This window comes from Pseudophryne corroboree, chromosome 3 (assembly GCF_028390025.1).
Source record: "Pseudophryne corroboree isolate aPseCor3 chromosome 3, aPseCor3.hap2, whole genome shotgun sequence".
Classification (NCBI taxonomy): Eukaryota; Metazoa; Chordata; class Amphibia; order Anura; family Myobatrachidae; genus Pseudophryne; species Pseudophryne corroboree.
The window spans coordinates 56,364,378-56,379,191 of record NC_086446.1 but is presented as its reverse complement, the minus strand read 5'-3'; the positions used below and the strand labels follow the sequence as shown (position 1 = coordinate 56,379,191).

Here is a 14,814-nt window from a genome sequence, read left to right as displayed (position 1 = left end):
AGTGCTGCAAGTAGAAATATTTTCTTAGTCGTACTGAGTGCTGAAAAACGGGCATGGTCACATGTTGTGAGGGGGCGTGGCTGCATGACACAGCAAGGCTAGAAATATATAGTAATGCCTACATTATAATAGAAATATATGATACCCCAGTATAATAAATATATAGAAATGTCCCCCAATTTAATAACCATATATAGTAATGCCTTCATTATAACAGGAATATATACTGTAGTAGTGCCCCTGGTATAATATAAATATATAGTAGTGTCCACATTACAATATAAATAATTAGTAATACCCCCCTAATAATAGAAATATATAGCAGTGTCCACATTACAATAGAAATATTTAGAAATAGCCTCATATTAATAGAATATATAGTAGTGTCCACATTATATTAGAAATAAATTACTGCACACATTATAGCCAGAGATAGGCCCAGCAGCCCAGCCTGTGAAGAACAAAAGCCGCTTAGTGCTGGTGCATCACATGAGCTGAGTGAAGGGAAACAGCTGCACTGCTGCACCGAGCAAGGGACACGCAGGAAAGTGCATCCAGGCTCCTCTCTTCACGTCAGCCACAGCCACCAGAGGAAGAAGCGTGATGTGATGCTGTGACATCGCCGTCGTGCTCTCAGTAACCCTGACAAAGAGGCAGATGCCATCATGCTGCCAAACACCACAGTCTTGTTGCTTGGTGGTGCATTATAATTAATGGTGGTCACAGATACAAATTCTTAAGGGTTTGCCATTCCCGAGCGTACCCGCATAGTTTCACCACTGCCCATTGGAATCAAAAAGTCCCATTATTGAAGTATCACAAACCCTATTTAAACTCCAGTCCACCATTCTGTCCTTTGAAAGATATTAGGCATTTTTGAGAGGAGGTGGTGGTGATTTGTGATAGACAGAGAGTGAAGTTGGTATATTGTTTGGAGAAGTGGATCTGAAAGTTGGAGTAGGCATCGCATCCTGGAGAGTGGGCAGAGAGTGGAGGATGCCGGTGGTGGAGAAGAAGGAGGAAGCCATGTCCCAGCAGCAGCCTGTGTGTCTGACACAGGGCAAGAAGAGTGTGAGGAGAAGGAGGTGGTGCTGGAGAGTGTTGTGGAGGACAGTGATGAGGAGGCTGGTGGTGAAGACGGAGAAGGAGGAAGCCATGTCCCAGCAGCAGCCTGTGTGTCTGACACAGAGCAAGAAGAGTGTGAGGAGAAGGAGGTGCTGGAGAGTGTTGTGGAGGACTGTGATGAGGAGGCTGGTGGTGGAGGAGAAGGAGGAAGCCATGTCCCAGCAGCAGCCTGTGTGTCTGACACAGGGCAAGAAGAGTGTGAGGAGAAGGAGGTGGTGCTGGAGAGTGTTGTGGAGGACAGTGATGAGGAGGCTGGTGGTGAAGACGGAGAAGGAGGAAGCCATGTCCCAGCAGCAGCCTGAGTGTCTGACACAGAGCAAGAAGAGTGTGAGGAGGAGGTGGTGCTGTAGAGTGTTGTGGAGGACAGTTATGAGGAGGCTGGTGGTGGAGGAGAAGGAGGAAGCCATGTCCCAGCAGCAGCTTGTGTGTCTGACACAGAGCAAGAAGAGTGTGAGGAGAAGGAGGTGGTGCTGGAGAGTGTTGTGGAGGACAGTGATGAGGAGGCTGGTGATGGAGAAGGAGAAAGCCATATCCCAGCAGCAGCCTGTGTGTCTGACACAGAGCAAGAAGAGTGTGAGGAGAAGGAGGTGCTGGAGAGTGTTGTGGAGGACAGTGATGAGGAGGCTGGTTGTGGAGGAGAAGTAGGAAGCCATGTCCCAGCAGCAGCCTGTGTGTCTGACACAGAGCAAGAAGAGTGTGAGGAGGAGGTGGTGCTGGAGAGTGTTGTGGAGGACAATGATGAGGAGTAGGTGGTGCTGGAGAGTGTTGTGGAGGACAGTGATGAGGAGGAGGTGGTGCTGGAGAGTGTTGTGAAGGACAGTGATGAGGAGGCTGCTGCATCTGAATCTGGCCAGACCAGGTCAGGGTACAAGGTCAGGGTTTGTTATGAAGAAAACTGTGTTCTGGTCCATGCCATGGTGCAGGTGTTCCCAGGCCTGCTGGGTGCCCAGGCATACAGTACCCCTGCATCCCAGAAGAAGGCCATGTGGAAGGCGATCCTTTATGCAGTAAATGCAGTCAGCTTTTGAAGTTGGGATCTCAGGAGCATTTAGAAGAGGTACAGGAAAATCAAACGAATCCTGAAGGCGATGATGGCTGTGGAGCGCCACAAGAGTCGCAGGACAGGAGGAGGACAAGATGCACCGTTCAACTACATGGAGTTCAAGAAGGAATTGAAGCAGACAATTCCTCTGGAGGTGCTGCCAGGAGTGCATGTAGTGGCCTCTGACCGACCAACGTCCCCATCTTCTCCTGGTGAGTATATAAATGGGTTCACTACGATCTGCCGGCGGTCGGGCTCCCGGCGACCAGCATACCGGCGCCGGGAGCCTGACCGCCGGCCAACCGACAGTGTGGCGAGTGCAAATGAGCCCCTTGCGGGCTCGCTGCGCTTGCCACGCTACGGGCACGGTGGCGCGCCACACTATTTTATTCTCCCTCCAGGGGGGTCGTGGACCCCCACGAGGGAGAATAAGTGTCGGTATGCCGGCTGTCGGTATGCCGGCTGTCGGGATCCCGGCGCCGGTATACTGTGCGCCGGGATCCCGTCAGTCGGCATTGTGAAGACCACCCATATAAATAATCTTCCCTTTTAACTGTAACACCTAAATCAGTGGTAATTGTGTTTTTTTGTTCCTATTTACAGATACATGTATATATTTCACATCATTTTTAGGTGTAAATAAAATAGAACAACCATTTTTTTTGTCATATTAGGTAAGCATTAATGCTTGCACTGGGTAAATAAGTTGCAATGGATCTCATTCAGCTTCAGTTACAGTTCGGCAATTGTAACAGTACTGCAACTGCAGATAATCATCAGATGCACCCCCTGAAAACAGACATGTGTACACCCACGAATACCTGCCACCTGTCAATCAACCTACGATCGCATCCCGGCAAAATGTGATATCTGCAAAATCGCAGATTATGGTAGTGCACAGCGCAGATGGCCAATAATCAGCCAATCTCCAATTTTGCAACTAAAGCTGAATAAGGCCACTGTCCCTGAAAAGGTTAAGAGTTTGTGTATGTAATTACTGCAAATGTTATTTTTATTAAAGCCAGTGCTGGGTGGGGAGAGTGAGTGCAGCTCTGGTGTCGTTGCGCGGCCGGGAAAGGAGGAGGCTGTGCAGGGAGCAGGAGATGGTGGGAGAGGTGAGAGGCAGCAGTGCTGCTCTGGGGGAGTAGGAGGTGGAGGGTGGGGGCTGTGGAGCAATAAGAGGGCTGTTAGCGCAGTGTAACATCTTAGTACATCCCGCCCTTGAGGTCCAGATGGTGGTTCAGCGTATAGTGAAGGCCACACAGGAAAAGCAAATTAAGTCACAATGTCCTTGGAATAAACTTCAGAGCACTACTTTGGATGGACTTAATAGAATCATAGAAATGCTGTATCTAGACATTTTAGCGCTGTGTGCAAAAAAACAGCATTGCCCTTCCCCCCCCACACACTTTATGTAAAATAGGGGCAGTGCGAGCCATAGGCACACGCAAAAAATATAGGGCTTCATGGGGAAGGGGTGTGGCCACAAAATAATACCAGTTCATACTACGGTGCACAGTACTCTCCATTATTCAAATTACACCGCACAGTAGCACCACTACACCAGGTAGAGCCCCTTTTACACATTACGGCAGACAGATTCCCCTATTTACACATTATGGCAGACAGCATCCCCTTTTTACACATTACACCAGACATCGACCCCCTTTTTACAAATTACGGCAGACAGCGTCCCCCTTTTTACACATTATGGCAGTGTCCCCTTTTTACACATTACGGCAGACAGCGTCCCCTTTTTACACATTACGGCAAACAGCGCCCCCCTTTTTACGCATTACGGCAGACATCGTCCCCCTTTTTACACATTACGGCAGAAATCTTCCCCCTTTTTATACATTAAGGCAGAGAGCGTCCCACTTTTTACACATTACGGTAGACAGCGTGCCCTTTTTTCACATTACGGCAGTCAGTGTCCCCTTTTAACACATTACGGCAGACAGCAAAATTGTACAGCCTTCTCCTAATAGGATAAAACTGTATAAACTATTTATTAACAGAGCATAATGTTTTTATGTTTGACATACAGCAGCTCCCACATATGTGTACTTCTGTAACTACATACCTGGGTAGGACACTTTGGATGGGGAACCAGGCATTCCATTTACACAAGTGGTAAATGGTAGCTACTGCATCAGAACTAATCACAGGAGGGACATTGACTTCCATGCCACATCACTATTTCATCCATATAACGTTTTGGTTTTCCCCTAAAGCGTACTTACGATGGCTGGCTGGCATGCAGGATTATTCTGTAGCTGACTGGCCCCGTGTAGCTCTGCCCCCTCAACACGGCGTAGCTCCGCCCCCTAACAGCCGAACACTGCTGTTATCACAGGGGAGTGGGGAGGAGGAGGCTACAAGTTGCCGGCGCCGCTGCCTGTCAGTGTGACAGGCACAGCAGCCGGCTGCAGAGGGGACAGACGCGCAGTAGGGATGCAAAGCGGGGGCAGCGCCTCTCCTACCCGGTGCCTACCTGCTTTGCATCCCTTTGCTGAGTGGATAGCGATGGGCCTGGACTCAAGTATCCTGCCAGCGACCGAACTCACACAGTCTGTTTTTACGGCTTGTCCTGGTGCTGCTGCCAGCATCTTGCCTGGATCCCCCTTGGTGACTCAGAAGCCCCCTCCTCCCCCTGTGGCTCCCGAGACAAATGGCTGCCGACTAGACCTACAGCAACACTGCCAGTGAGGAGACCAGCAGGTATGCAGCTGATGTGGGGCAATGCGTGGGCTCAGCTCTCCCACATTAAATTGATGGGAGTACTTACACTGAATGAGAGCGGTACAGACACTGGAACAAGTATAGGTCATTTGGTAATGTGTGCTATGGTCTTTGTTCAGGTTTGTTAGCTAACCAAAAAAGTTAGCAATCAGGCAAAACCATGTTGCATTGCAGGTGAGGTAGATGTAACATGTGCAGAGAGAGTTAGATTTGGGTGTGGTGTGTTCAAACTGAAATCTAAAAATTGCAGTGTAAAAATAAAGCAGCCAGCATTTACCCTGCACAGAAACAAAACAACCCACACAAATCTAACACTCTCTGCACATGTTTCATCTGCCCCACCTGTAGTGCACATGGTTTTACCCAATTGTTAACTTTTTTTGTTTTGCTAACAAACCTGAATAACCCTCTAAGGAACTTTATCAGTAACGATTGCAAATTTTAGGGGGGTTTTTTGCAGAATTTTCTATCCTTTGAATCACATGCTGGGTGCCGCCCATCGCAGGGCAAGGCCGTTCAGCATGCAGACCACCACTCACCCACTGCGATCACGGTGAAGTTGCGATCACACTGCAAATTCAGCGTGATCGCTGAAACTGTGGATTCCTGTCAGCGCAGTCTGCCTTGGAAGGAAGGAGACCTGCCGCCTTTTTCTAGTTCAGAGCGGCTGCATGTGATGACACGCAGCCACCCAGAAAATGCCGTCACACCCCAATTATGGACCGCCGCCCGCCCTTTGAACACCTCTGCCTGTCAATCAGGCAGAGCCATTCGCAGTTAATGGTAACAATTAGCATTCACTGTGTATGCATGCGCAGGAAAGAACCTGCGCGCGCGCAGTGAGGGCCATCCAGGGGCGCTTTAAGAGAGGTGGAGACCCGTGTGCTGCCTCCTCCGTACGGGACCCCCTCCTCTCTGCAGGAACGCTGTAGAGTCTGAGCTCTAGAGGGCTCAAACTCTACTGCGCATGCTCAGATCTCCGGGAAAATGGCGTGGCGGACATTTTTCCAGAGATTTCTCTAATGTGCATGCGCAGAACTCCGTTAAAATGCCCGCTGCGCCATTTTCACAGGATTTTAACAGCGCCAGTGATGCCGGCGCGGACTCCAGAGGGGAGAGTATTAAAATAATGGGTGCAGTGTGGACCCCCTCTGGACTCAGTGGCCCTGTGCACCGCACACACTGCACCCATCATAGAAACGCCAGTGGGGCCATCGTGAAAACTGCGGTTGGATCGCAATTTGTGATCCAACCTGAATTAGGCCCTATATGCAGATTCACACACACCAACCAGTTTTTTTGTGCTGGGAAGGCCATTTGTACATTATGTAAGAATTCATTTTTACTGGAGAATGCATCCAGAATGTTTTTTACATATTAATACCTTTGCCACATGACTAAATGTGTCTTTTTTCACCACAGTTGCTGTGCGCCAGCGTATAGTGGGGGTAATTCCAAGTTGATCGCAGCAGGATTTTTGATAGCAATTTGGCAAAACCACACTGCAGGGGAGGCAGATATAACATGTGCAGAGAGAGTTAGATTTGGGTGGGGTGTGTTCAATCTGCAATCTAATTTGCAGTGTAAAAAAAAAGCAGCCAGTATTTACCCTACACAGAAACACTATAACCCACCCAAATCTAACTCTTTCTGCACATGTTATATCTGCCTCCCCTGCAGTGCACATGGTTTTGCCCAATTGCTATAAAAAATCCTGCTGCGATCAACTTGGAATTACCCCCAGTGTACAGCTCAAGCAAAGAGGCAGCAACAAGTGGAGGCTGGTAAATGTGGGTTTAAAACACACACACACACACACACACACACACACACACACACACACACACACACACACACACACACACACACACACACACACACACACACACACACACACACACACACACACACACACACACGTTCCTGATAGTCAAATTGAAGATGTCAGTGTTGAAGTACACCAGGATGAGGATATGGGTGTTGCTGGCGCTGAGGAGGAAGTTGTCGATGAGTATTCTAATGGTGATGTGGTTTGTTTAAATCAGGCACCGGGGGAGACAGTTGTTGTCCGTTGGATTAATAAGCCCATTGTTATGCCTGGGCAAAATACCAAAAAAGCCACCTCTTTGGTGTGGAATTATTTCTCCACAAATCCGGACAACAGGTGTCAAGCCGTGTGTTGCCTTTGTCAATCCGTAATAAGTAGGGGTAAGGATGTTAACCACCTAGGAACATCCTCCCTTATACGTCACCTGCTGCACATTCATCAGAAGTCATTGTCAAGTTCAGAAACTTTGGGTAAGAGTGTGAGCAGTCCACTGACACCTAAATCCCTTCTTCCTCTTGTACCCAAGCTCCTGCAAGCCACACCACCAACTCCTTCAATGTCAATTTCCTCCTCAGTCAGGAACATCAGTAGTCCTGCAGGCCATGTCACTGGCATGACTGAGGATTCCTCTCCTAACCGGGATTCCTCCGGAGGATCCTTGAGTGGTACGTCTACTGCTGCCGCTGCTGTTGTTGCTGATGCTGGGAGTTGATCGTCATCCCAGAGGGGAAGTCGGAAGCCCACTTGTACTACTTCAAGTAAGCAATTGACTGTCCAACAGTCCTTTGTGAGGAAGATGAAATATGACAGCAGTCATCCTGTTGCAAAGCAGATAACTGAGGCCTTGACAGCTATGTTGGTGTTAGACGTGCGTCCAGTTTCCGCCATTGGTTCAGTGGGACTTAGAGAATTGATGCAGGCTGTTTGTCCCCAGTACCAAATTCCATCTATATTCAACATAATTAGGCAGGCGATACCGAGAATGTACAAAGACATCAGAAAAAGTGTCCTCAGTGTCCTAAAAAATGCAGTTGTACCCACTGTCCACTTAACCACGGACATGTGGACAACTGGAACAGGGTAGACTAAAGACTATATGACTGTGACAGCCCACTGGGTAGATGTATTGCCTCCCGCAGCAAGAACAGCAACGGCGGCACCAGTAGCAGCATCTCACAAACGCCAACTCATTCCTAGGCAGGCTACGCTTTGTATCACCGCTTTCCATAAGAGGCACGCTGACAACCTCTTACGGAAACTGAGGGACATCATTGCACAATGGCTTACCGCACTTAGTCTCTCCTGGGGATTTGTGATAGTGGACAACGCCAGCAATATTGTGCTCAGCTTCTACAGAGGCTTGACTAACCATTAAAGAATGCATTGTCTGGGATCCTTGATAAATATATATAGTAAATACTGTTAGTGCATGCATGATAATATACCAGATTTATAACAGTAATGTGCTATAGAGAATACACCACAGTCAACTTCACAGTTTTGAACATAGGGCCTCATTCAGACCCGATTGCAAGCTACAGATTTTTGCAGCAGTGCGATTGGGTCTGAACTGCGCATGCGCTGCTCCCGCAATGCGCAGGCGCGTTGCTGACCGGTGACAGGGGATGCTGAGCAGCGCGGAACCATATGAAGATCGGGATCTCAGCAGCGAATGCAAGGTGACTGACAGCAGGAAGGCGTTTCTGGGTGGCAACTGACCGTTTTCTGGGAGTGTCATGGAAAACACAGGCGTGTCCAGGTGTTTGCAGGGCGGGTGTCTGACGTCAAATCCAGAACCTGACAGGCTGAGGTGATCGCAGTGGCTGAGTAAGTTCAGACCTACTCAGAAATTGCACAAACTGTTTTTGTACTGCTCCCCTGCACAAGCGATTGCACACCTGCAATACATTCCCACATAGGCCGCGACTATCTGATCACACGGCTGTAAAACCTGCTACCGTGCGATCAGGTCTGAATGAGGGCCGTGATCCCTAGAAGAAGAGGTAGGTTCCCAGGCAGTGGGGCCCACCAAGGGTTTCCCCTGTACCCCTGTGGGCCAGTCCAACCCTCTCCAAGTTGTGTGTTTAACAGGTAGAAAAAATCTGTATCCAATGTTTTACCAGGCACACTTTTTTCTTCTTTCTGCAATTAATTTTTATTGAATTTTTACAGAACTACATCACACACATATATACATTATATGGTATCCGGATTCCAGGTCGACAACAAAAAGGTCGACACCTTAGGTCGACGTCAATTGGTCGACACACCTTAGGTCGGCATGGACACAAGGTTGACAGGAACAAGGTCAACATGCAAAAAGGTCGACATGAGTTTTTCACAATTTTGTTCTTTTTTGGAACCTTTTCATACTTAACGATCCACGTGGACTACGATTGGAACGGTAATCTGTGCCGAGCGAAGCGAAGGCACCATGCCCGAAGCAACCCAGTGGATCTTGCTTGTTTCTGAAATAGTCAGAACCCATGGGTGAGGAGGACACCATGGTAACGAATGATGAACTGTTCCGTGAGCTATTCAAACTACGCAAGCGTGAGATTGATTTCATGTATCACGGGAAGACCCTATCTGATTATTTCAGAAACAAGCAGATTCCACAGGGTTTTCGTGTACAGAATACCCCCACAATTGGGCGGTACAATGCTCTATTCTGTAAGCGTTGGATTTCGGTCCTTAACAAATGTGCAATGGACCTGATGCTGCTTGTCATCGAGGAGTCCACCCGTGAAGTCAATCTCACTAAGGAGAAACTACAGAAATTTGAAGAACAACATCTACGGACATTGATGGATGATAAATCCACTAATTGGCTGGAAAAGTTGAAGTCACAGGTGGATACGTACAGAATTGAACTCACCAAATACAAAAAAGAGAAACTGCGCAAGGTGCAGGCTGATTACGAACAGCATCGCGTATACAAATGGCTATCCAATACCGCCAGTAATCAAGGAGGCCCACGCCCCATCAGGGGACGTAGACGGAGAACACCAAGATATCAACAAAGTACATCAGCCAGTGATACCGACGATACAGCCGCATTAGAAGCAGTATCTACCTCTAAGGAGGCCCCTTTAGGGGCTATTACTCGGGAAGTGGCCTCAGGAAAGAGAAAAAAACCCACAAGGCGGGGCGGCTAGTCGAGGAGGCAGGCGGGGAGGAAGACCCCCCGATCGAATCGGACTTAATTTTTCATTTGTCCACTTCGCCACTTTCCCCAGCAGAAACATCTGTGCTTAGCAAGGGCCTCTCATACATACCCACCAACTCACCTAGCAAATTTGGTTGGAAGCTTGAGTCATACAAATTCCATAGGACATTGAAATTAAAAGAGCATTTCGGTAAAGCCTCAGAGAAACCTACTGAGAGTGTCCTGAAGCCACAGATCAGGAAATTGGGACAGCCTTCTCAATTTGACCCAGTGTCACACCATCCCTCAATTAGAACCTTCGCACGCATGATGGATTCCCTACAAGATGAACCAACTCCAATGATGTTTAAAAATCTCACTAAAGAAGAAAATCTCGCCCTGAAGTCCCTACGGGGCAGGCAGGACATCATCATTAGGGGGGCGGACAAAGGGGGTGCCATAGTAGTGATGAACACTACAGATTACATTAAAGAATGTGACTGGTTATTATCTGATCGCGATACATATCGGGCATTGGATGGAGATCCCACCATGGCTTTTAAGGCTGAACTTGACTTCATATTAGTGGAGGCCAAGAGTGAGGGGCTCATCTCAGTAGAAGTTTATAACAAATTGATCTGTTTACACCCGGTTGTGCCTGTTTTCTATATTATTCCAAAGGTCCATAAGGACGCAAGGAATCCCCCTGGGCGACCGATTATTTCGGCCAGGGGTTCTCTTTGCGAACCCATATCGATCTTTTTAGACACGTTTTTGCAACCTTGTGTACAGGCCACATTTTCACATCTCAAGGACACAAATATGCTCTTAAACAAGCTGCTGTCCATTGATAGAACACCAACAGGGATGACTATGGCATCCCTTGATGTAACAAGTTTGTACACATGCATTCTCCACCAGGCTGGGATTATGGCTGTAAAGCATCTTATTTCGAATAACATAGCCTATGAGGGTCCTGATGTTGAGTTGTTTTTGCAGTTATTAGAGTTCACATTAACAAAGAATTATTTTCTGTTTAATGGGCGGTTCTTCCAACAAATCACCGGTTGTGCCATGGGGTCAGCAGTGGCTCCATCTCTAGCCAATGCCTATATGTGGGAGGTTGAGAGACAGCTGGTCTTTACGAACACGGCCATCTCCACACATGTGTTATTGTATTATAGGTATATAGACGATCTGCTGCTGTTCTGGGATGGGGATCCAGAGGTCTTGACATCCCTGGTTGATAAACACAATCTTTCAGACAGCCCTGTCAAGCTCACTCTAGTCATGAATGAACAAGAAATCTGTTTCTTAGATGTCAAAATTATGGTCAAGGAAGGCAAACATCCATCTATACAAAGCCCACAGACCTCAACACTTTGTTGCGGTTTGATAGCTTCCATCCCCCAGCTACAGTCAGGGGTTTACCTTTTTCCCAATTCCTCAGAGTTCGCAGGATTACCAGTGAACCCGAGGAATTGGAGTTACAGCTAAACTGCATGACAGAGAAATTCTTACAAAGAGGATACCCCCTGAAACTGTTACAGACAGCGAGGAAGAAGGCAACCGCTAAGAACAGAGTGGAGCTACTCCAAAGTCAGTCAGTTAAATCCTCTGACAATAGGGTACCATGGATTAATGAATTTAATACAGCCAGTCAAAGAACGTGTAAACAAATGAAACAATTATGGCCGATGGTAGCATCGGATCCCAGTTTACCCACTTTACAGTATAAAAAAATGATGCCATGCTACACCCGTAGTGCAAACTTGAGAGATCTGTTAGTGAAAAGCGACGTTACAGGGTTTAAAAGTACACCAACTGTCACAAATTTCCTTAGTCGCAAGCCGGGATGCTACAAGTGTCTCGGATGTACGACCTGCAGCTATATGCTGACAGGGAATTACATATCACATCCCCACACTGGGAAAAAGATCCCCATTAGATGGCCACTGACATGCAGTTCCAACTTTGTAATTTATGTTCTAATCTGTCCGTGCAGTTCCTATTATATAGGAAAAACACAATGCCAGTTCAAGGAAAGGATGGCCCAACATAGATCGGCCATCCGGGCAGCTTTAGAATCGGGTGACAGTGAGCAACCCGTGGCGCGCCATTTTGCCCATTTGAGGCATCCATTGGCATCCTTGCGATATAAAATTGTAGACCAGGTCCCAGCCTCCCTTCGGGGTGGGAATAGGGCAAAAAAATTCCTACAACTCGAATAACGATGGATCTATAAATTGGATACCATCAACCCAAGGGGTTTGAATGACAGTTTAGGCCTGAGCTGTTTCCTTTAATTGAAGTGGTTTACATATAGATTAATAGTCTATTCAGAATTTCCTATGTAGTTTGTGCTAGTCAGGAGGCGATTATGCCCCACAGTGTAAAGATAGACATGGTAATTGCACACAAGTAATATTATTGAGCTAGGAGCCATTATAATGGGAGCTATGTTTCTAACATTTTCATGTGCAGCTGTGCTAGTCACTTGCATGTTCCAGTGTATTATACAGTTTTTTTACTTCACCACGCTTCACACTTGGGCAATGTTGCCCAGTGTGTCTTATCAGTCACTATTTATTATATTACATACACTTATGTTTGTCTATTAATAACAGTTTTTCAGCATCACAACTGTTTAGCCCTGCTGGCGCTGTGCTAACGGGCTTTACAGTGCCTTATTTTTTATTTACACATTGTTTGTATTGTAACCATGGAGTTATTGACATGTTTTCATGCCAACAGCCGCTGCAGGGCGCCGTCGGGCTGCGTGGTGACGTAGCTTCCGAGGTCAGAGGAGAGACGTGACCGGAAGTTCGGTACTCGGGGCCGCGGGCGGCGCCTTCGCACCGGAGGCTGGCGTTCCATGGAGGGGTGAGTTATTTAAAGTTTGTACACTGTGTGCCACGCTTATATTGTGTTTCCTGAAGACGGGGGTCCGTCCCCCGAAATGTTGAAATAAACACGGGTCGTTTTTTAACTTATCTTTGAGACTCTGAGTGCCGCCTCCTTTCTTTGGCTGTATAAGGATTGATGCTCCTTGAGGAGGGCACCTGAGCAAGTACCCAGGTGGAGAGAGAGTGCCGGACTACAGCGAGGAGTATATATATATATATTTATATAAATAAAAGTAGAGAATTTATTTCATGTCATCTTCATCAGTCACAAAGGCGAGTAGTAAACATCAGATTTTTCATGTACTCAGACGCTATTACATTGGACGGTTTGCAAAATGTCCAACTTTTGCAGCAAAATCAGACATTTTAGAAACTCAGCCTTGGATCCCATTACATCCTGGTCTGTGACATTGGGGGTGATTCCGAGTTGATCGCACGGTGCAATTTTTTGCTGTCCATGCGCTCAACTTGACGCTGCTTATGGGGGAGGGTTTTTTTTGCATAGCAAGGCTGCGATCGCTTGTGCATCCCTGCTATGCAAAAAAAGTTTTGTGCAGATCAAAACCAGGGAAAGAATTACTTACCCTGTGCGATCAATCCAGCGATCCAGGTCCCGGAATTGACATCAGACATCCGCCCTCCAAATGCCACGACACTCCTGCATTTTCTTCTCCACTCCCAGAAAAGTCAGTTGCCCCACCCCCAGAACGCCTTCCTCCGTCAATCTTCTTGCGATCGCCGCTGTGATCGCTTTCTTCGCTGTGCTGACCTGCACATTGGGGCCGTCGCACATGTGTAGTTCCGAACCGTTCGCATTGGCAACACTCCCTAGTTTTCAGGCATAGGGGACACTGCGACCATCATTGCAGACACAGATCTACACATGCATCAGTGGCGGAACTCCAGCAAGAGCAAGCAGTGCCTTGCTCTGGGGCCCACCGCTGTCAAGAAGCCAAAAGCATAGGCGCCGATTCCAGCCGCCGCAGGGAGTGAACTGAGATGCGCTGGCGACTGCGGCAGCACTTCCGTGCTTTGCAAAATAAAAACACCAAAAAAATGTCCGCTGCCAAGGCGGAGACAGACACTAGAAGTCACATTTGACCTCTAGCGCCTGTCTCCCTGGCGGCGGGCATTTTAAGGTGTTTTTTTTTACACACTTTAATGTATGGAAGCGCTACCGCAGCCACCAACGCATCTCAAAACACTGCGGGGGCTAGAATTATACAGCCTGCCCACACACACCCTCCCATACTGGAACAGCGGCCAGGAGACCCCTAGCAACTTGCAGAGGACCCCCCCCCCCCCTGGTAACGCAGAGGAGACTCCTGGCAACGCACATGAAACTCCTGGCAATGCGCATGAAACCCCCCTGGAAACGTGCTGGAGACCCTGGACAATGCGCATGAAACCCCTGGCAACGCGCAGGTAAAATTATCTAAACTGGCACTGTGGGGACAAAATATGTGTATCTGGTACAGTGGGGGCATATCTAGCACTGTGGGGCATGTATATTTGGCAATGCGGGGGCAAATATGGCAACGTGGCAGATTATGTGTATCTGCTCTGGCACAGTTGGGGCATGTCTGGCACTACGGGGGAATATGTGTATCTGGCACTGTGGGGGCATATCTAGCACCTTGGGGGCATATCTGGCACCGTGGAGCATATGCGTATCTGGCACTGCTCTATTTGGGTCGTGTATTACGTCCCCATTTTCAATGGCCACACCCATTTTTTGCCTTTGGCGCACACACACAGCACAACTAACTATTTTTTTCTACTTGCGTCTGTCTGTCTGTCTGTCTATATATATATATATATATATATATTAGTGATGTGCACCGGACATTTTTCGGGTTTTGTGTTTTGGTTTTGGATTCGGTTCCGCGGCCGTGTTTTGGATTCGGACGCGTTTTGGCAAAACCTCACCGAAATTTTTTTTGTCGGATTTGGGTGTGTTTTGGATTCGGGTGTTTTTTTCAAAAAAACCCTAAAAAACAGCTTAAATCATAGAATTTGGGGG

General features: G+C 47.7%; 1 protein-coding gene across 1 annotated transcript in view; it reads right to left on the bottom strand.

Annotated features, from left to right (window-relative positions):
• Positions 1-14,814, bottom strand: part of LOC135057481 (NACHT, LRR and PYD domains-containing protein 3-like) — a 75,003-nt gene that overhangs the window by 40,648 nt on the left and 19,541 nt on the right. The window lies entirely within an intron of this gene.